Here is a 23,365-nt window from a genome sequence, read left to right on the forward strand (position 1 = left end):
CTTGGGTCTGGTTCGGAAGCTCCAGCTGCTGCACAATGCAGCCGCCGGACTGCTTGATGGCAGCATCTGGTCAAGAACATGTGAGACCACTGTTGTTTTAAGCCATGTATTACCCTCGGGTTTCAAACCGCTGTGGGCGATTGCAGGATCCAAGCAATGCATTGGTCAATCAATCAAACCGCTGGGCTAAGCTGGCTCATGTGACACCATTGTTAAAACACCTGCACTGGCTGCCCATCTACTACCAAGTTCAAGATTTTTGTTTTAATTTACAAATCCCCAAACAACTCTGGTCCAGGGTACCTCAGGTCCAGGGTACCTGAACCCTTATATCCCAGCTTGATCATTGAAATAATCTGTGGGAGCCTTATTGGCCATTCCTCAATTTGCTGAGGCTCATTTGACAACAAGAAACTGTGTGTGTAGGGTCATTGGCCCAGTTCTGTAGAATACTCTGCCAACAGAGATTCAGCAGGTGCCTTCTTTGCCAACTTTTAAATGCCTGCTGAAAACTTTTCTATTCCACCAGGCTATACAGGCAGCTCGGTTCGAATCCCTGCGGCGGGGTGCGCTCCCGCTGCTCGGTCCCAGCGCCTGCCAACCTAGCAGTTCGAAAGCACCTCCGGGTGCAAGTAGATAAATAGGGACCGCTTACCAGCGGGAAGGTAAACGGCGTTTCCGTGTGCGGCTCTGGCTCTGGCTCTGGCCAGAGCAGCGATGTCACGCTGGCCACGTGACCCGGAAGTGTCTCCGGACAGCGCTGGCCCCTGGCCTCTTAAGTGAGATGGGCGCACAACCCCAGAGTCTGTCAAGACTGGCCCGTACGGGCAGGGGTACCTTTACCTTTACCTTATACAGGCAGCTAAGAAAACATCCTTCCACAAAGGTTAAGTGATGTCTGTTTTTAACTTTTTATGGTTTTATTCTATGGTTTTGATATCTATTTATGACAAATTGGTATATACAGTTTTTTATAAATAAAAAACAATATTAAATGCCTTTATAAATATTATATACCTTTAAAGAATATACTTAAGGAAACTGACATAAAACTGCAATGGCATTTTCCAGTGCTGTATTCTGGAATGTATATACAGAAGGTTGGGTGCACCTTCTGAATTTGGATATTGTTGTTAAAACCTTCATGTTCAAGAGGTATCAAGATTTCCCATAGACAGTTTCTAAAACTAGCTCATTTAGGTTGCAAAGCTTGTGAACATAGGAAGTTGTGTTATTCAATCCATTGGTCCATCTAGCTTCATACTGTTCACACTGACTTGTAGTGGCTCTCCAGGGTTTGAGGCAGGGAGATGCCAGGCATCGCATCTTTTGCACACAAAGCATGTGCTCTTCTACTTGCATCATATTAGTTCCACAATGGTTGTTTGTTTTGTATGAGTAATAATCAGCTCCTTTGAAACAACAGTGTCACTGATTTATGAGATCAACCATATTTACGGAACTCCTAAAGAACAATCCTATGCTAATACTCCTCTTTCCGATGGCATGTGTTCCTGTAGCCTATGGTGATTCTAGTTCTACATTCTCATGTTGCATCTACTTGGGTGCAATCACCCTCTCATTGATTTATAAATCTTGTATGCTTTATTGGGATTTTGTATGGGGGCGGTCTGTAAAATTTTTATATATATAAGTAAATAGGTCTTCCTCATAACACGAGACAGAATACTTTATTTTGTTGTTGTCTAACTGTATACCCAGCCTCAAAAGCATTCAGAATACTGTTTATTAAGCTGGCTCTTGGATTTTCCACAGGTTTTAGCTCATCTGTGTGTACACTAATTAGAAGGAAGTCTACTAACGGAGCAAAAAAGGATTGCTTATCATTTGTTCAGTAAATTATTATATGCCTGGGCTGCTTAGTCAGGTAAAATACTACGATGATGAAATGCCAAAATTTAATTGTATTTACAAATTGTCTAAATCCTTTGAACATTTCTATCTTGATTTGTTTGTTTGTTTTTGTTTTGCTAACTGTTCCTTGTTGTAGAGTCTTAATTCTTTTATGTCTGAGGGTTAGCCAGATGGCCCAATAAGGCTTTGCTTTTTAACCCACTGCCTTTGTGAGCTGTGTTGTCTACAAGCATTTCAGCTTCTGACACTTGGGTTCCTCACATACTGTCTTTTCAGTTATATGTATTTAGAAAATAATAGTGAGTCAGAAATCTGCAAAGTTTTCAACCTCTGAAACAGGCTTCATGGAATTTTTATTTGCATACATAAACTACTGCCCAAGTACTGCCACATCCCTGTGTGTATTGTGTGAACACCATAGTGATTGGTGGCAGGGAACGTCTTCCAGAAGATTTGTAAGGAAAGAGGGAGCAGGTGGGTTGAGCTGTGCAGATGGATAGGGCTGCTTGCAACAAGCGCAGCCCGTCACCTGCCTCTGCCTGGGCAGTGACCTCACCAGGAGGAAGTGGAGAAACTGCAAGGCTGCTTCAGTCAAGGCCAAAACTCTGACGCTAACAGTCACTAACAGTGACAGAAACCGTTGACGGATGATATCAGGCCTGCAACGAATGTACCCAAGCAGCTTCAAAAGTTACCAGTATAGATGCCAACAGGGAAGGAATGGCAGATTTTCCAGGCATGGGGTTAATGAAAGGTTTCTTCGCTGGACTAGGTTCAAGCAAAAGCTGAACATATTCTGTGTCAGTGCTGAGTGCTTAAATGGTATGTTTGATGAAAGAGCTGGTAATATGAGAACCTCTACTTTCATTGTCAAAGGGATGCGGGTGGCGCTGTGGTCTAAACCACAGAGCCTAGGGCTTGCCGATCAGAAGGTAGGCAGTTTGAATCCCCACGATGGGGTGAGCTCCCGTTGCTCGGTCCCTGCTCCTGCCCAACCTAGCAGTTTGAAAGCACGTCAAAGTGCAAGTAGATAAATAGGTACCGCTCCAGTGGGAAGGTAAACGGCGTTTCCGTGCGCTGCTCTGGTTTGCCAGAAGTGGCTTACTCATGCTGATCACATGACCTGGAAGCTGTATGCCGGCTCCCTCGGCCAATAAAGCGAGATGAGTGCCGCAACCCCAGAGTCGTTCGCGACTGGACCTAAGGTCAGGGGTCCCTTTACCTTTACTTTCATTGTTAAAAAGTGGATTCCTAGCTTTAGGATACAGAATTAGTTGTCATGTGTGGCCAGTACCTGGTGAAAATGCAGAATGAGGGATAAACAGGACTTGCAGTGGTCCAGAAGTGGGGTACGTCAAGCACAAGAGCTCCAGTCCCATCTGGGACTGGCTGAAAACAGGATCATATTACATTTGGAACTGATATTTTGCCTAAATTGGTATAGAGAATGGAAAGTGAAGAACATCCTTGCTTTTAGAGAGTAGGGAGGTGAGACTTGTCAGAATAAATATGGAAGATGTATAAGGAAACAGTTCTACTTATTCTTGCACAAGGTGTGCTCTGATAGTGGTTAGTGAGATGGAACTTAAAGTTAAGACAAGAGTGTGAAAGAATACTAGAGAAAATGAACATGCATGAATGACCCTGGACTCTGCCTAAAAGAATCTATGAAGCCATTATGTGTGAGGTCAAAGTGACATTCTACATGGTTAAATATTAGTTATTTATGACTACAAGTAACTAAGGAATGCAAAAAATGTATGTGTTGCTGTTTGGCAACTGGTATGCTATTGTTCTTTGACCCTTAACTACTGGAGACATTACATTGCGTTCAGTATTGATGAACTAGCGGCCTTACCATTTTTACTCCAGAATGGTAATTCTGTCTTCCAAATCTGTGTACATAGCATCTTACATTTAGAAGATACTAGCCTGATGACTGACTGTGACCCAAATTGAGTTGGAACGTTGTAATCAACCATTCACACAGCAACAGTCATGGCTTGTTGCTGTTGGTGGAAATTTCTGAGCTAAGAGGACCTTTTGCTTCTTAAGAAGTGGTCCCGCCTTCCATTTCACATGACACCTACTTTTTAACACACACACACACACACACACGTAGATGATCTATGTCTGACTCTAGGCAGCTCTTGGGATCCTGGCTACATTAAACCTGTTTTCTATAAAATATACTCAAAAGCAACTCAATAGAAAGGTAGCAAAATGCAATTTTAAAAAATCAGTAAAAAATTAATATGATAACATTTTCCATGAGATATGCTGTATGCATAAAATATACCAACTGGATTATCTCTCCCTTTCCCCTTGCTCTAAATTGAAGCTTAATGTTGTAGAATGTGGAGGATTCTACCATCATGCACCTCTCCTGGCTCTCCATCTGATTGGCACTCTGATTTTATGTTCCTCAGCTGCTTCCTGTGCTAATTGGCAGGGGAGTGAAAACGGACTTGGAGGCTGCATAGAAGAAACCAGGAGTTTTGCATGTGGCCTTGGGATGTGACCTGGGTTGTCCATATGTGACTTCTAGACTTCCTATGCTGGTAGTTAAGCCCCTTAAATATGACATCACTTAATCTACTTGTGATCAAGCTGCACCAAAGGCTTAGAAATCAATTAAGTGGTTTTCTGGTTCACATTGTCCTAATTCAGACTGAACCCTGCGGAGTTATTTCATGGTTGGTCACAGCCTTGTGTGTATTAATAAGTCATTTACCATGCCAGAAATAGCAATTCTTGCTTATGGTACATGTAAATCACAAAACTGCTGCTATAAATAAAACTTACAGAAATTATTTAGTGTCTTGGGTCCATTCATAAGTTCTTCATATATCTTTTTTTACTTCAAGTGCAAAACTAGATAGTTATCCAATGCTACCCCTTTCTGGTGCATTTCTATCATTTGAAGTGGCAAGGGATGCATTTCAAAAAAGGTGTCCAGTGATTGCCTCTTCAGTAAGTGTTTATAAAACAGACACGATGCTTTAAATCTTTAACTTCAAAGCATATTTTCTAACAAGAACCCCACTTTTCTAAAAAGAAAAAAAGAATGTTGCTATGTTAAAAAACATGTTAAAGTCACTGCTGAGAAAAAAATGTTTCCAATAGATTTTTTTTAAAAATGACCTGCATTTGATCTGTTGAAAGCAGCATTTTCTACTCAGTTCGAAAACATCACTAGGTGCAGATGGTAAAGGCAAAGGGACCCCTGATTGTTAGGTCCAGTTGCGGACGACTCTGGGGTTGCGGCGCTCATCTCGCTTTACTGGCTGAGGGAGCCGGCGTACAGCTTCCGGGTCATGTGGCCACCATGACTAAGCTGCTTCTGGCAAACCAGAGCAGCGCATGGAAACGCTGTTTACCTTCCCGCTAGAGTGGTACCTATTTATCTACTTGCACTTTATGCTTTCGAACTGCTAGGTTGGGCAGGAGCAGGGACCGAGCAACGGGAGCTCACCCTGTTGCGGGGATTTGAACCTCCGACCTTCTGATCGGCAAGCCCTAGGGTCTGTGGTTTAACCCACAGCACCACCCGCATCCCTTAGGTGCAGATGGACTCTGTTGTATTTCTGAACTCCCTGGCTTCTGTGATTACCTTGACATTTGAGTGATATGTGGGAGGATATGTAAAGTAGCATCCAATGCATTGTTAGATGCCAAAGGATACCACAGCACATTGATTTCATTGTGCTGAAGAACAACGTGCAGACTCCACAAAGGGCTCCGCTGCACTCCTGTTGCTCTTCAGAGGTGTAGGAATCAGACATTTAAAACGAGGACAACTAAAGTGTGAAGCCAGTGGGGGTGGAGAATCCAAAATGAAAACAGCGTTTCTGAAGGTTGACTTTCTAACGCATTATTAGATGGTCTGGTAAATACGCCAAGAGAGTGCCAGATGGGGATGCTCTTCTGAGCTGCCTGCTGGTTACTGCTGCTGCCATAGTGACAAGAGGCTTCCCTCTGAGCAAGTGCAGAATCTCCAGGGACTTTAGATTGGATTATGTGCTTTGTGATAAATTGCCTGAATGGGAGCAAGACTGGATGGAAGTCCCTGCTGCTGTAATCTTGGTTTCATTCAAGATGGTCACAATTTAGTCTGAGATCCAGAAACAACTATAAATTTGGTGGCAAGTGGGTTTTGTTTTTATATTGCTGCAAACTGTACCACCGCTGTCTGGAATGTATGTTGTGGTGCTTTTAAAATGGTGCCTTTTTTCCACTATAGCCTCAACATGTCTGCTGCTTGTTTCCCCCTCTCTCTCCACTCCTGGACATTGTGAGAAGAATGTTTTGAGGGATATTTAGTTAAGCTCTGTATATGTGATTGTGGGAGAAAAATAGCCAACCACACGAGTTAAGTTACTTCTATTTTAACTTTGTTTTCCCCCCTGTATGTTTTTGACGCCTTATATTAAATATGTGACTCCTTATGATCAGTTTGACTTAATTTTCAATCAGATATGCATTTCCTCAACTCTTTATAACAAGGCATGCACCATATGACCTGAGCACACCACATGGACCTGTTGACTACTGCTTAATGGTGTAATTGTCACAGTCTCTGTATGAACTTCATACATCTTATTTCGCTCTGATTTACACTGTTTACAACCTCCCAGGTACTCATGTGTATTTATACTAGCAAGTCAGGATAAGGCTAAATGCATCTGATGAAGTAGACTGTAGTGCATGCAAGCTTATGCTGAAATTTCCACAAGCTTCTGCTGCGTTTGCTGCAACATAGCTCCTTGAAAATTCAGCATACAGCTTTCTGCAAATATATCGTATTTTTCGCCCTATAGGACGCACTTTCCCCCCTCCAAAAATGAAGGGGAAATGTGTGTGCGTACTATGGGGCGAATGCAGGCTTTCGCTGAAGCCTGGAGAGTGAGAGGGGTCTGTACGCACTGACCCCTCTCGCTCTCCAGGCTTCAGGAAGCTCTCCGCAAGCCTGGGGAGACCGGCACGAACTTCCCGCCGGGCTCCCTAGGCTTGCGGATAGCAGCCTGTTCTGGGGGCTGGGTCAGGGGAAGCTCGGGCTTCATCCACCCCAGCCCCGCGCCCGGGGGGGGAAAATAATTTTCCCCCCTTTATTCCCTCCCAAAAAAACCCACTAGGTGCGCCCTATGGGCCGGTGCGCCCTATGGGCCGGTGCGCCCTATGGGGCAAAAAGTACGGTACTTTAAAAATGATGTCTGCACAAGCATTTTACTTTCTTTTACTTCCTATAATGCTTGTCAGATTTTCAATGTATGTTCACCTATAGCAGGAGTGGGAAACCTGTGGCCCTCCAGATATTGTTGGGATCTATAAATTCCGACTGTTGGTCGCACTAGTTGGGGCTGATGGGAGTTGGAGTCTTCCAGCATTTGGAGGGGCCTGTCCTGACCTAACCACTAGCTGTGAATGAACTGCAATGGACTGCTCTCTCAACTCACCAAAGGACAGGTGAAATTTCCTCTCCTTTGACACTTTTGGGAACCAGTGGCCTTGTTTGGAGGACATTACTTTCCTCTCTGTATGTGGTGAGATAGAGAGCAGGCCTTGGTTTACATACATCACATACCAAAACTGTTCCTGGAAGGTATACTTCAAACACAAACAATTTGAATGTTCCTCCTTGTTTAAATAATAATAACAAATCATTGGACATTGAAAAATAGCATGTTGGGGGAAAATCTTGGCTTAAAGGTCCTTGAAATGTACCGTAATTTTCTTTATGCCTAGATAAACTGTTTCCCTGTATTTTTTAAAATCACAAATCCCCCATCCCGTCTTGCAGTATATAGTGATACAGTCCAGCAATGGAGTGCTTACATGAACAAGTTGTGTGCAGACTGTCCCCTTAGTTCTCTGTAGTATAGTGCTTGGTCTTAGCAGCCCTATATTACTACAACAGAGAATCTTACAGAACCTTAAATCTTAACAGGTTTGTTTGTGGTCTAGGACTCCGATGAAGTGGATTGTGGTCCATGTCTCATTTAAAATGCTAGTATTTAAAATTACCCAGAACTTGTTGTAGAATGTTTAAAGATTCCCCCCCCCCCTATGTTTCCTGTTCCTACAGGCAATTCGCTTTTTCATAAGTTTCAGAAGCAGTGTAATTTGGATTCCTTAGGGCGGCGGTGGCGGGGGTGGGGGCTTGATAATCAGGTAGCTATGTACATGTACCAGAAGGACTCTTGGTTTATATAGTATTGGCTCAGTGGAATGTGACAGCTTGATCCGGTATCCAGGTTACATGGAGGGTGGGAATGTAAACAAGAGCCCATGGCCACATTCCTGGGATTTCACTTCAGTTGAGAGAAGGAGGGAAATGAACATGATCTCAAGTACTTGAGGGTTCGGATCAAGATAAAAGGTGTTAATACTGAACACATACATTTTAAAAAAACAACAACCTGGAGTTATGCTGGGGGCAAAACCAGTTCGTTACTGTGACACAGGTGAATTGCTACTGCCAAGAGGTACTGCATTTCCATGGGAAAAAGCCCCCCCCCCTCCAACTTTGTATTTGTGAGGAAGCAGTTACTTAATAAGTTTTGCTTTAGAGCAGCTTGTGTTTGATAGCGGCACTTAAGTAGGTAACTCAGATAAGATAAAATAAAACTCACTGTGGTTGCTGCTGTGAAATGTCCTCTTTGAAAATGGGATTTCTCAGGGGAAGTGATTTTAATAAGGGTCTCTTCAGTTGAAGTGTTGAAGTGCAGTAATCTGATAACATGGCAAAATGTGGAAGAAGGTGGTATGTTTCACAGCAAGATGAGAATGCTAGAAAAGCAGGTATCTCCACCTCAGAAGAGTCAAACAATTGGTGCATTATACTGTTGCACAATGAGTTCTGTACACACACTGTGGATTGAAGTAGGTGAGTGTGTGTCTATTGTGTCAACGTGGCTTCAAATTGCATCTGAGCCAAATGTGCTCAGAAGGTGGCCTCGGGCAAGGCATTGGGTTGGATCCAACATTGACCTTGTAGTTGAAGAGGAGACTGTGATCCAGCAGAGGCGGCTTCTGGAGAGAGGGAGGGTGCTTGTGGAATATGATTTTTGCTGATTCGTTTTCCTCTCCACCACTTTCCACACTGTTGCAAAAGATCATGGAAGGGTTTCATGGGGCACAGGGGACTGCGGAGGAATTACCCTTCAAAAGCCGTCCGGGATAGCGGAGAAACGCGCTGCGCTTCTCCGCTATCCCGGGAAGGCAGGCGGGGGGGAGCAAAGACTTTTGCCCCCCGTCGGCCTTCAGAAGAGGTCCAGGAAGGCCGGCGGTGGGCGAAAGTCTTTGCTCCTGATGGCCAGCATTTTAAAAGCGGTCCAGGATAGCGGGAAAGCGCAGCGCGCTTCCCTGCTATCCCGGACCGCTTTTAAAATGCTGGCGGTGGGGAGCAAAGCCTTTCGGCCCCCGCCGGCCCTCCTGGACCTCTTCTGAAGGCCGGAGGGGGGCGAAAGGCTTTGCTCCCCACCGCCAGCATTTAAAAGAGGTCCCCGGAGATTTCCCTATGGGCTTTCTTCTTGCGAAGCAAGCCCATAGGGAAATTCGTCTTGCGGAACGACTCAAAAACGGAAAACTCTTTCGTCTTGCGAGTTTTTCATTTTGCGAGGCGTTCGTCTTGCGAGGCACCACTGTACTTTAATATTTATGACTTGATTTGTAAATATGATACATACATTGGTGAATTTATGATACATACATTGGTGAATACATTCACTGAATTTGACACCCAAGAACAGTTACAGGGAACATTTTGCACCCAGCCTCCAGAGAGAGAAATGTTTTTAATACTCATTTTCCCTTCCACACCAGCTATTAACCAAGTTTTCATTTACGACTAATGAAAGTTGTAGCACCTAAAAACAAACAAATTCGTTATAAAACAATTTTGCCAATTAGCTCTCACTGAAAGCTTATGATGCTGTTAACAGATTTGTTCACCTTTAAGTGCTAAGAGAGTGTGTTGTGTTTCAGCGCAATAGACTAAAGTGGCTACCCCTCTGGAAGTATTTAGTACAAACTAATTGAGAAAACTCACTGGGAGAAAAATGAACTGCTAGAATTAATTTGTGCTGTTTTTCAAGGCATGGTGATTCTTTGCTGGCCTAGTCACAGAAAGCCTTGGGGTTGCTGGGACAGGGGCATAGGAAGCAATAATGGCATGACAACATTTGGGGGTTGAAATGGCCATAACTTTATTGATTACAGATGTAAGAAGGTTTAGACTTAGGCACTGGGTATGTATCCCAGGTCAGCTAACTTGGTTGCTGGCTAATTACTTCCTCAGGGTTAATTAATCCTGGGGTTAAGATCCCCATATGACACACATCAAATAAAGACAACCCCTCCAGGATGCCAGTTGGGGAGTTCTATGGCCCTTTAGCCCCTGTCTGAGCATATGGACTTCCTCTTTTCTTCCTTTATCAGGGTCCCCTGATACTTTGAACTGGAAGAGAGAGGGTAAGGCTCCTTCCTACCCACCGCTGATTAGTCCGAGGATCCAACCCAATGCTTTTTTCTGCCAACAAGTTATGGCAGTTGCTGCAACATAGGCAACCCCCCCCCCCCAAACTGGCCTAATTGGCCTGCAGGAAAATTCCTCCCTGGCCTCAAATATGGCAACTGAGTTACTCTACAGCAAGGCCATCCATATGCACTGCCTGCTTACCTTCAAGTGGGGCCAAATTTATACAGTGTTGGAGGGTGGGATGTCTTATGCTGACTGCGCTGCTGTCTTCAAAGCTCCGCCCTGAAGTCTGGCCAGTTTAAATAAAAAATAGCAAAGAATCACATCACTTCCCATGGCTGGCTACAACTGATGATGCCGTCATCCAGCCCTCTGGGAGGTTTGGGGCACCCCCAGATCACCCACCCCCCAGATCACCCACCAAGCCGCAACTGCTGCCGCCCACAGAAACCGCAAGGCTTTTTGAAAGGCAGTCTCATGGGAGTAGCACATAACAAACTATTTCTGCTCTAAATAGTTATCAAGCAAAATATAAAATGTTCTTTTAATGTCTTTTTAAATAGTTCAGCAGCCTTCGATATTGTAGATCCAGGAGAGTGTTGATTTAGAAAATATGCACTTAATTAACAGCAAGACCCCTTAATAGGCAAGGCATAAGTAATTCATGTGTTAAGAACGTAAGAAGTACCCTTTTGGGACAGAGCATTTCATCAGCATTATTTGCAAGAAAGCTAGTAACTACCAGAAATTGACGAGTAGGCCCCTAATGCAGTGTAATCTGTCTTCTGATATCTCTTGTTGTTGGCATCCATCTGTCTTGAAAGATAATGGAGTGTTCCCCTGGGGGCACTGTATGGAGGTACTGGGCTGCCTAGACAACAAGGCCCCTTTCTTGGTCTCACTGATGTAGTCCAAAGGAAAGCAGAGCCATACGTTTGACTCCAGCTTGACTGCAGAAGTTGCCAGAAGATGATGTATAAGGTATCATCCAACTGTGTTAGAGATTCCACTCCAGATTTGTGTAGGGTTATCTTCTTCACCTTTTCTTCTCTGAAGATCTTCTGCAAGGCAGCACAGGTTTAGGACCAGAATTTTCCTTCTAGATGGGCTACCTTCCCAGGCTGATGATACTCATCTGGCCCTTCTCTCTACAGCATGTGCAGGAACTGCCTTCTTGACTGTTGAACCCACTATTGCTCTTGTCTGCTCAAATCCACCTCACTGAGACCTATTGACTACCCTCACCTGGTTTAGCTAGCCAGTTCCCAGGGTGTGGCTGCTGTCACATGCTGACAGCTTCTAGGAGCCACAGGCAAGACCTGGGTGCAGGATGGGGACCAAGGGTGGACAAACTACCCCAGAAGCTGTCCCCCACCAGAGATACTACCCTATACACCCCTCTAAAGCTACCTTTGCTTTAGAAAAGAAAGCCCTTTGGGGTTAAAAGTGTCATAGGAAAACCTCTGGTATGATTGCTAGATAGTTCGGCAGTGTTTGAGATAGCACATTATACATTTGTTTTGTAACTTGACCTTTGGTTTGAACTTCAAATGGATAATTATAAATGGAGAAATGTGACATGTGTTTGGAATTTCAGAAGAATTAATATTGTATACATACAAAATTCCATTGTTGGCCAGATAATGTGAGTTCTCGGCTTAGCTCACCTGTTTGATGTCCCCATTGATGATTGAGAGATTACAGTGAAGCTTGGTATGTATGGATTGTGTCCAGTTGTGTACCTCCCTCTGCTCAGAGAACTCTCTGTGAGCAGAAGCGGAAGGGACTTCCTGCTCGGAAGGGATGAAAGCAGAAATCAGCAAATATCGCCTCCCCTTACTGAGTGAGGGTTTGCACAATGTTGGATTTTTGGGTGTTAACTTGTAACCGTGGTTTGAGTATAAATTACTCAGTTTGGGGGCGGCACAAAACACTGGGTTTGCGGCACAAAACAAGCACAGAACTTTAGTATCAGTTCAGAGGGGATCCAAAATTTGGGGTGAAGCTTTTTTCCCTTCTTAAACCCAGAAAGTAGCAGTTTCACCAAATTTGAATTTTCACTGGCAGACACAGAACCTCTTTTAGCTTATAAATTGTTGTTTACCATTGGAAAACAGGGTACAGCTAGGAGTGAGGGGAGCAGTAAGTTAACTGAAGATGACATTGAAAGCAGCCAGGAGCATGGAGTTATTATTAATCAGTAGGGCTGGGTGATATCTGCTTTTCAACATTGTAATATATCACCAGCCAAACCTTGCAATATCCTGATATATTATGATGTCAGAAGGGAGGAAAGAAGGTGGGGAGGAAGACAGCAGTTGCCCCCTGCCCTTGGTAGCTGGCTACACAGATGATCAGCGCCACCGTGCACGGCTTCTGCCGCTTCCCGACAAGACCTGGTGAGTGCATCAGCCAGGGCGCCATATAGTACCATGCATGCAAGCACGGAGCTTCGGGGCGGCACCGGTTTCCCTGGTGGTACCAGCTGCAGCTCACTCTGACAATCGCCTCTCGCCGTCATGGAACACCATTTAATTTGTCAGATTGTTGTAGCTAAGCTAACGTCCCAATATCATTTTGTTGGGTAACTTTGAAGTTTTTGCTGCTTATGGAAGTGATATAGGAACATGGTAGCCATCAGTTTGGTGTAAAATATCTGCATTTTTGTTCATGATCCAAGCTTATTTTTATGTATTAAAGATTGATTTGCTCATCTAAGTTGTTTTTTGCACTAAACTTGGCAGGCATTTGTGGTGCCATAGATGCACTGATCTGGAAAAACAGCTTTTAAGCATACTCCACTTGGCACTTTATTAAAGGTGCTTAACTCCTTACAGGGAAAATGGGTACACAAAGGTATGTTACAGAATTGGATGAACATTCCAGCTTACAAGCAGGCCGAAGTCACAAAATGCATTCAATGTGACTGAAATGATTATAGCACACTAGTACTAGTGTTTCCTTTGCAGCAAGGAAAACTCGGTGCTTTGATAAGGCCTTTGATATGGGAGATACAAGTTCTTCCCCTTCTTTGAGCAAAAAACCTCTTGTATGGCCTCAGTGAGGAGACTAGAAGCTTTCAATTTTGTTAGCAACACACTATGTTTACTTTTTTACAGCTGAACCTGGACAAACTGTGGTTAGCCTTTAAGTAGAATTTAGAGCAACAAGTCCACTTCAAACTTGGTATACAACCCTGGGTTGTTTTCCTAAACTGTAGTTAATGCTAATCACAGTTCTTTCTTTGGACAAAATGAGTCACTGTAGTTAGTTGAAAACAGAAGTGAAAGCTGCTGATCTCTTCCTTGCATCCATAGCATGGGAGGGAGGTGTTTGTGAACCCAACACGCACCCAGGCTCACTTCTGTAGAGCAGCCAAGGTGGATAAAAATAAATGATTTAAAAATAATAATAATCAGATTTTTAAAAAAAATTAAATTGGATTTTTAAAATAAAATGCTTTTGGAGGAAAAGATAAGTGTTCTATTTAAGTTACATTATAGTCCAAAGGCTATTCATCAGGAAATAAGGATTTGTTTTAAGCTTTTCATGTGTGCTAAAACTAAGTCTGGTGTTGGTTTTTTTTAAAAAAATCATTTACCACATCAGTTAACAAACATGGATACATATGCTATAATGTATATTTTTTTAGTTAAATAAATTGTTTAAATTCTTACTAAGGAAATGATTATTTTCCCCCTTCCACTAAAGTACAGCAGAAAAGTATAAATATAAACAATAATTTCATAATTACCTGTCTTTGTATTTCTAATAGTATAACCAAATCAGTAATTTTTGATATAACTGTAAAAACTCCTCTGAAAATTTATTATCCCACCTTCATCTGGTTGTAAATATTAAGATTATACCAGAAGTATAATCATTTTTTAATAGTCTTTCTGTAAAAAAATGATTTAAATCAAGTCTTACTGACTAGTGATTTAAATCAAGTCTTACTGACTAGTGATTTAAATCGTGATTTAAAGCAATTTGGTTTAAGTCAAATCCACCCTGAGAGCAACGCTATGAGTTAGTGTTATGTCTGACCCCAGACATTTTATTGTAAGTAGGTTGAGCTTGGGATGCAAGTATCCCTAGGCATGGGAGCTGCCACTGACTCCGGTGAGTAAGCTTCCTCAATGCTACACTGAGTAAATCTCTTGTGTGAGCACATATTTGTGCAGATGGCAGCTATTTAATAACTTTGGCTTTTAATCTGGATTTTTCACTAGAGTGGAGTGTACTTATCTTATGCTACTTGCATGCATTAAGGACCTGGCCTGTTGTCCCAGGATATACGGCATATTGGTATACCGTATAAACTTTCTAGGTTCAGCAGCTATATTTTAATTATTTCTCACTGTGTTTGTAACAAGGAAACGAGTAAAAAAAATAATCTTTTAAGTGCCTGTTGTTTAGTCGTGTCCAACTCTTTGTGACCCCATGGACCAGAGCACGCCAGGCACTCCTGTCTTCCACTGCCTCCCGCAGTTTGATCAAACTCGTGCTGGTAGCTTCGAGAATACTGTCCAACCATCTCGTGCCTACTTTAAGTGCCTACTATTACAAATAAAAGAGTAGGAATTGGAGAGTATGAATTCTTATTTGTGTCCTCGCATTATGTGATTACGTGTTACAATAAGACATTACGATTGAATCTATGCAGATATATTCAGCTGTAAATAGTTCTATAAGCTGTTCCCTATAAGCTGTTGCCATAGTGTTATATGCTGCCATAATGATTCTGTGTTAAAACCAAGGATGTTTCACAATCCATTCTGTTAAGAGCATGCCTGTGCAAGTCTTACTCATCATTTCCCATCCATCCCACTATAATAATGAAATTATGCACATTTAGCTGTAGATACCCTGTGGGTGAAGGAGATGTGAACACTCAAGCAGTACTTTAGATATATTGAGAAAGGCTTCATACCTGCGTCAAGCTTGCCTTTAGCTGTCTTTGAATTAGGCCCCATAGAGGCAGCAGAACATTTTTGGTTTGGCTATGGAATAATCTGCCATTGTTCGATATGGTAGATAACTATGAAGGTGAACACTAAGACTGAAATAATGGCTTGCAGGCCCACTGACCTAATTTTTGTTGTTGTCAGGTGTAGCTTCCTTTTGTGGAGCAAGTTTGTATTTGCATCAGTTTCATTCTTTCAGTCTCCCTTAAATTTACTGTAGTCCACAGACTGCTTAATTGTGTACCAACAATATGAAACTTACTGGGTGGACAGAGAAAATGTATATTTGGCTCCATTGATGCCAGAGAAGTTAGTCCACCAACAATGAACCTTAAAAACCTGTCTCATTAATCCATAGCTGGACAGAAGGCTTCTCAGATTTCACATAACCAGCATACTGGAAACAGCAATGCCTATACAGTGGTACCTCGGGTTAAGAACTTAATTCGTTCTGGAGGGCCGTTCTTAACCTGAAACTGTTCTTAACCTGAAGCACCACTTTAGCTAATGGGGCCTCCTGCTGCCGCTGCACTGCCAGAGCACGATTTCTGTTCTCATCCTGAAGCAAAGTTCTTAACCCGAAGTACTATTTCTGGGTTAGCGGAGTCTGTAACCTGAAGCGTATGTAACCTGAAGTGTATGTAACCCGAGGTACCACTGTATACCTTGTCAGTGACAGTGCATAATCATGCATTCTGCATGGCAATGAAGTTGGCAAGAAGGCCCACTTCTCTGTCTCCACTGCATCCAGCAGAGCTTTTCTGTATTGTCCAGGGTCTGCTAACATCTACTCCAGACAAAAACATGTTAGACTCTTCAGAAGCCCATTGTGGCTTGTTTGCCAAGACACTTTGAGGATAATGTTGTTCTGCTCCATAGCAATCCTAATGTCACATCCATATTTAACTGCATTCTCTCTCTCTCTCTCTCTCTCTCTCTCTCTCTCTCTCTCTCTCTGTGTGTGTGTGTGTGTGTTCATGTTCATGTGTTCATTCTGTTCCTCTATGGTACCAGCAGAAATGCCCACCTTCCTCCTTCGTGTTTTTATAGTTTTGTATGTTAATAGAAAACAAAACATGAACCCCATTTGAACTGCCTATTAAAGATGTTATTTTAATACGGTTTACCTCTTAATGAGTGGATGAATGAGAGTAGGCTTGCCCATTGTGTCAGACCCAGGAGTAGCTCATTGCTGAGCAAGAATTTGAACACAATTCTAAGAAGCAAACTTAATCTGCTGGACTACAGTACACATCTCAGTACACATCTCAATAAAAGGTTCTTTAATTCCTCCTCACTTTCTGCCATCAAGGTTGTGTCATCTGCATATCTGAGGTTGTTGATATTTCTTCCGGCAATCTTAATTCCGGCTAGGGATTCATCCAGCCCAGCCTTTCGCATGATGAATTCTGCATATAAGTTAAATAAGCAGGGAGACAAAATGCAGCCTTGTCGTACTCCTTTCCCAATTTTGAACCAGTCAGTTGTTCCATATCCAGTTCTAACTGTAGCTTCTTGTCCCACATAGAGATTTCTCAGGAGACAGATGAGGTGATCAGGCACTCCCATTTCTTTAAGAACTTGCCATAGTTTGCCATGGTCGACACAGTCAAAGGCTTTTGCATAGTCAATGAAGCAGAAGTAAATGTCTTTCTGGAACTCTCTAGCTTTCTCCATAATCCAGCGCATGTTTGCAATTTGGTCTCTGGTTCCTCTGCCTCTTCTAAATCCAGCTTGCACTTCTGGGAGTTCTCGGTCCACATACTGCTTGAGCCTTCCTTGTAGAATTTTAAGCATAACCTTGCTAGCGTGTGAAATGAGTGCAATTGTGCGATAGTTGGAGCATTCTTTGGCACTGCCCTTCTTTGGGATTGGGATGTAGACTGATCTTCTCCAATCTTCTGGCCACTGCTGAGTTTTCCAAACTTGCTGGCATATTGAGTGTAGCACCTTAACAGCATCATCTTTTAAAATTTTAAATAGTTCAGCTGGAATACCATCACTTCCACTGGCCTTGTTATTTGCAGTGCTTTCTAAGGCCCATTTGACTTCACTCTCCAGGATGTCTGGCTCAAGGTCAGCAACCACACTACCTGGGGTATATGAGACATCCGTTTCTTTCTGGTATAATTCCTCTGTGTATTCTTGCCACCTCTTCTTGATGTCTTCTGCTTCTGTTAGGTCCTTTCCACTTTTGTCCTTTATTATGGAAATCTTTGTACGAAATGTTCCTTTCATATCTCCAATTTTCTTGAACAGATCTCTGGTTCTTCCCAGGCTGTAATTCTGTGCGCATCAATTATTTATACTCATTTTTATGTAAATTAACAGGAGGCTAAATCATGGTTTAGCATTACTTCTGAATGTGGACATTGTTGTCTTCAGTCCAACAGAACTGTTGTAGGGATAGAAAGTATTTCTTTCTTTTGTGGATTATTTTTTTAGTAGATGTGTAGCCTGCAAACCTATGCACACACATACTAGGATGTATATGCCACTGGATTGGGGGCAGGTCTTGTTTCTAAGAGAACATGTGTATAGCTGGGCTGTTACCTTAGCGTTGCATTCTAGTCTTCCATATTCCATATTCTTCAAGTTTTCCATTATCCTGATTTTGTCAGAGTGTTCAGGAGAAACATTTTTCTTCATCGGAAGCTATCTCTGTTGGGCCTTTAAAAATGTGTACTGACCCAATTTTTTGTTTCTCCAGAGAAGGAGATAGGTTCCAGCTGGAAGCACTCCAATGTCTTCTCTAAAGTCAGAAAGCATGCTTCTTGTTCGGAAACTCTCTCTGGAGCCTAGAAATATGTAAACAAAAGAAACATTTTGTTGCATTGGAGAAGAATATGGGGGCCCTTTTCTCTATTGTTTACTATTTTAGAACTGTGAGCAAACTTGAAAGTATGTAGAGAATCATATACTGTGCACTACTAGCTGGTTCACACATGCGTGTTAATCATTCAGTGACTGTAGCATTAAATCATTATTTCTGTGTATGCATCCTTTATTGCTGATCAGGCACCACAGATGCAGTTAGAAATAAAATTATGTATAAAACATGTGTGAGGCAGCCCTTACTGACTACATTTGCCACAACCTACCAGCCAGAAAATGAAAGCCTTACGTTTATTAGAAAAGTACCTTTACTGCTCCCCCCCCCCACTGAATTATGTTATTCAGGATCAGCGCAACTCAGTTGAAGCCTTATAATGGGGTGTTGTCTCGTTACAGTATTTGGGCAAGGTCCACGACTCAGTGATGGAGCATTGGCTCTGCAATTAGTCCCAGGTTTAATGCTAAGTCCCAGCCCACTTAGCATTAAAAGTTGGACTGCCCTGCCTTTTATTGGGAGGTTTTTAATGCTTGGTATTTTATGTTTTTAGATATGCTGAAAGCCACCTGGAGTGGCTGGGGAAACCCAGCCAGATCGGCTGGGTATTATTATTATTATTATTATTATTAACCAGTCATTGGGAGTCTGCTAGTCTCTTGCTATTTTGCCAGTAATTTCCATATTATATAAGTGATGCTCCACTTTATTGCTTTAATAATTTGATCAAAGTTTGTGGAACAAATATGGATCAGAACTGGACATAGAAAAGCCTAAATCCTTCTCACCTCTCTAACAGTAATTCAGAAATATTTGTGTGTCAGCTAAAAAGAGAAAATAACTTGTTTTGCTACATTATTGCTAATAATTGTCAGTGCAACCTATGATTATAGAAGACACCAGTGATCTATGATGAAACTGTTTAAGATAAACTTTTTGCAAAGAAATAATAAGGGTTTTTATTTAAACTGAAAAGTACAATGGCTAGCCTTTTCTGTATTATTAATGGCACTGCAAGCTTTAATCAGTTTAGACGGCAATCTATTAAAGATTTAGTTGATTAATTGGTTTTCAGCTACTTAATTGGAGAGCATGCTGTTTGTTTTTGGTTCTATTTTTGTTGTGATTGCTACTGAAGTGGCAGATTAAAGATGGTGTGAGTTGCGTAAACGAAAGCATCCTTCCTTCAGTATATAACAAAAGACTCTATAGAGGTTTTGGTTGTGCAGATTTATTTATTGAAATGTGATGATGATGATGATGATGATGATGATGATGTTGATAATAATTATAATTTATTTGTACCCCACCCATCTGGGCAGCTTCCAACAAAGGATTAAAAATACATTAAAATGTCAGACATTAAAGGTTGAATAAATTTAAATTCCATTTCATGGTAGTTGATTGATAGACACAATCCTCAGCAATTTTTAAGTTCTGTCAAATAGTAAAGTTATGTTTTTTGTTTGACCAGTTTTTTTCTTTGGTGCAAACTTTTGTATTCAATAAGCTATTCTTCAGGTGTAGTAGTTAACAGAAAATTAAAATAAACTACTTGCCCATCGTTGCTGAAAGTTGCTTCTTCTCACAGTTGAATACAAGAATTCTAGATGTGATGCAAGGTGTTAGTGTGTATATCTGTGTATATGACCTGTGTCCAACAAAAAAAGGAATGGACAGATTTAGTAGGCCGCTCATGTGCATGTGCGGCTGTACCAAACTTTTGAATCTTAAAATATTTATAGGGATAAACATGGAGATATGCAAGGTAAATTTGGTAAAATGTTCATAGGAAAGCCATTCTTAGTCAAACTTGAATAAAGCATACAAGACAAAAGATTTTTTTATCATGTGTACAGATGTAGAAAAAGGAAAGGAAGCATTTCAGAGATGTTTTGTTCCCTGTTACAGGAGAGCTTAAAGATAAATGTGAATGTGTTGGAGAATTTAGGTGATTTCTAAGGATATGAATTTGCATGCGGTATGCAAATAAAGCTCAAAGAATTCTGTAGTTTTTCGTTGTTTTGTGCTTACAAATGAATACATACTGTGATTAAAGTAATCATGACTGATGGTGTGGAAAGAGCCACACCTTAAAAATTATTTTTCAGAATCATGTTTCTTAAGTCAATAAAAATTAGAATTAGGATAGGTTTGGTGATGTATTCTTTGGTGATGTATTCTTTGCTATAGGGTCTTTGGTGATGGGAAATCGTTATTGACAAATCTCATTTAATTTCATATTGATAACTTTTAAATAAAACCTCTTTTGATACACATGATCACCAATTCATTTTTTTAAAAAAAAGTACAGAAAGGTTTTCATTTTGTAAACCAGCAGCTCTATATTGGTGTAGCAGGCAAAGGGTACCAATAGATCAGCAACATGTCCATCCCTTTGAAGATCAAATGCATTTTACTTGCATTCATTCATTTCAGCATCAGCAATGACAAGCTTACTGTTTCTCCTGTGTTGACAAAAATTGTTAGCTGTAGCTTTTGCTCTGGTAGGGGCAGGTTTGTTTGCACCCCCTTATGACACGCCACCACCTGTTAATCATGGGTGAGCTTGCTGAAATTCCTGCATTGCAGGGGATTATACTAGATTATATCTTCAGGGCCCTTCCAACTCTACAATTCTGTGACACTGACGTGGCTCCCTAGGGAAGCTGGTAAAGTAGTCCTTGCATTTGGACCTGTAACATTTCAAGACCTAGACTGAAGGCAAGTGGGAGGTCTTCCCAACAAACTGAGCAATGTGGAAAGTGGCACAGAGGCTGCAGACGGGAAGAGGAATCAGCAAAAGTAAGCTCTCCCCTTGAGCCAACAGAGTCCCTCTGGGGAATCAAAAGCTCTTCTGCAGTTGGAAGGAGCCCTTCTCTTTGTGGATGAAGAAGTTTGGCACAACACCGATGGTTTGTGCAATGTGCTCAGAGAACGTACAAAATTCAGCCAAAGACTCATGGAATTCTAGAGTTGCAAGGGACTATGAGAGTCATCTAGTCCAACCCTCTGCAATACAGGAATCTTTTTGCCCAACGTGGGGCTCAAACCCATGACCCTGAGATTAAGAGTCCCATGTTCTGCCAACTAAGCTATGCACGTATATGCAAATGCCCCAAGGCCTGCCGGAGACGTGTACAATTCCATCTTCATAAACGAATGAGGTGCACATTCTCCTTAAGGCATGCTGAATGTGTTAGCATGGCTCGTTGTTATGCACATCTTAAACAAGTAGCCTGGAGTAATGCACCTCAGGCACAGGGCCTAATGCAGCCCTCCAGACCTCCAGTGCTTCAGACTCTCCCCAGGAAATACGCCCCAACAGGCCTGTTCTTATTCTCCTCAAGTGTTTTTACCTGGCTGGAATATGTCACTGAACTGGGATAATGTATCCTGCTTGCCTGGGTAGAGGTACTGGAAGGGGAGGGAAGAGGCTTTAGAAGAGCCCCATTAATGAGGCATCACTTGTGCAACAAGGCTTCCTCCCTTCCACTCTGTTCCCCATGGATTTGGACCACAGTTTCCACTTCTCTCAACTCCAAAATAGACCCTGTCTTAATTGTATTCCTTTGCTAGATTTCAAAGAGTTGTGGGGGAAACCATTATTTTCAGATATCATATTTTATTGCCTTCCATAAGATAATCTAGCTCCCTCCATACCCAATTCAAACTGTTGCTTCCCTTGATAGTAAGAGAAGCCATACAATAATAATGTTTTCCTTGCTGTTTTTTCATCCATCCACCAGCCACAGACTTAAACTTGACATGCTTCCTTCTACCCCGCAGTAACTGATTTGCTTCTTGGATTTCCAACATCTACTAAAAAGCACTTGTTAGCACAGACGGCATGCCTATTTTCCTTCTACCTGTGTTTCTCTTTAGTTATTTCTCCAATAGAATACTGTATGAGAAAAGAAAGAGGGCAAAAGAGTTCATTTTAAAGTGGCGTTTTAAAATATTAAAAAACTACCAGCTTAATTATTCATTTCCTTCAGGCTTAAACAAGAGAACAAGTAGGCTTCTCTCCACTGCCTAGGGTTAATTCACATGCATGCTTGCCATAAATCAAATTGCACAAGTTGGCCCAGAGTGGCAGAGCCCTGCTCTACCTCTAGGCTCTGAGATTAGTGCTATTTAAACAGGCATTTCTGGAAGCTGGGACAATCTTGGAGGACAATCTTCAATAAGAATGAATACTGTGTCTAGTTCTTGGCACCACAGTTTTAGAAGGATTGACAAGTTCTTCATGACATTTAGTTGGAATCTCCTTTCTTGTAACTTAAAGCCATTGGTTTGGGTCCTACCCTCTAGAGATTCTTGGGTAGAAGTCATGGGCTTTAAATGTGTGTTGGATGTGCTTTAAATGTCCCATGTGGCTCTAAAACTTTGATACTTGGTCATAAACTCTCTGAGAGAACTCAAAGACATTTTAGTGTAATCTTAGGTCCTCATTATGAATCAGCAGGATTTGTGACAGGAATATAAGGTGCCACTGTGGAGCTATTAAAGCAGTTTGTAATTGGTGTTATCTAGTAGAATTTTAGCAGTCCTTGAACTTTCAGTGAAATCTATAGGATTTAAAAGTAACTTGGCTGGATTTTTTCATAAATGTTCTTGATCATAAATGTTGTTGGGCGCTCCTTCCTCTCCTAGTTTAATTGCAGAACTAAGCCAAAAAGTGGAGGCTTGACAATTATACAATTAGTTTAGTTTTCAGAAAAGTGAATTAGTCTGAGTCTTTACAGATTGAAAAATCTCACATGTACGTGAATAATTGAAGAAAGGTGATTTGATTGAGATACCCAATGTTTAGGTTTGTACTTTGCAGTGGTCTAAAACTTTAAGAACATAATTTAGTTTGTCAATTACAATTCTGGGTGTAATACCATACACAGGAATGAAAAAAGTCACATGACACAGTTAATATTCCTCATCTCCTTGTCCTGCATTGCAGTGTTAATAATTCACACACCATAAATCAAACATAACTTGCTCCTACATGCCTTCATATTTTTGAAATAAGACTCCCCCACAGGCAAGCTTGTTCAGTTGTGGGGGCAGAATTTGTTTATAGGAGTTCTCCACGTTCTCTTTCTGAACGAGTACTTCCTGAGCCAGAGCTAGGTCTAGGAACCTTTTTCTAGGAAGAATATTGAAATCAACTCTCTGTCTTGAGTAAGTGGGGAAAGTGAATGAATTTGTAGGTGTGTT

General features: G+C 41.7%; 1 protein-coding gene across 1 annotated transcript in view; it reads left to right on the forward strand.

Annotated features, from left to right (window-relative positions):
• The window catches only part of WWC1 (WW and C2 domain containing 1), a 77,243-nt gene that overhangs the window by 9,221 nt on the left and 44,657 nt on the right, over nucleotides 1-23,365 (forward strand). The window lies entirely within an intron of this gene.

The sequence above is a fragment of the Podarcis cretensis genome (genome assembly GCF_951804945.1).
Source record: "Podarcis cretensis genome assembly, chromosome: 2".
NCBI classification, from domain to species: Eukaryota; Metazoa; Chordata; class Lepidosauria; order Squamata; family Lacertidae; genus Podarcis; species Podarcis cretensis.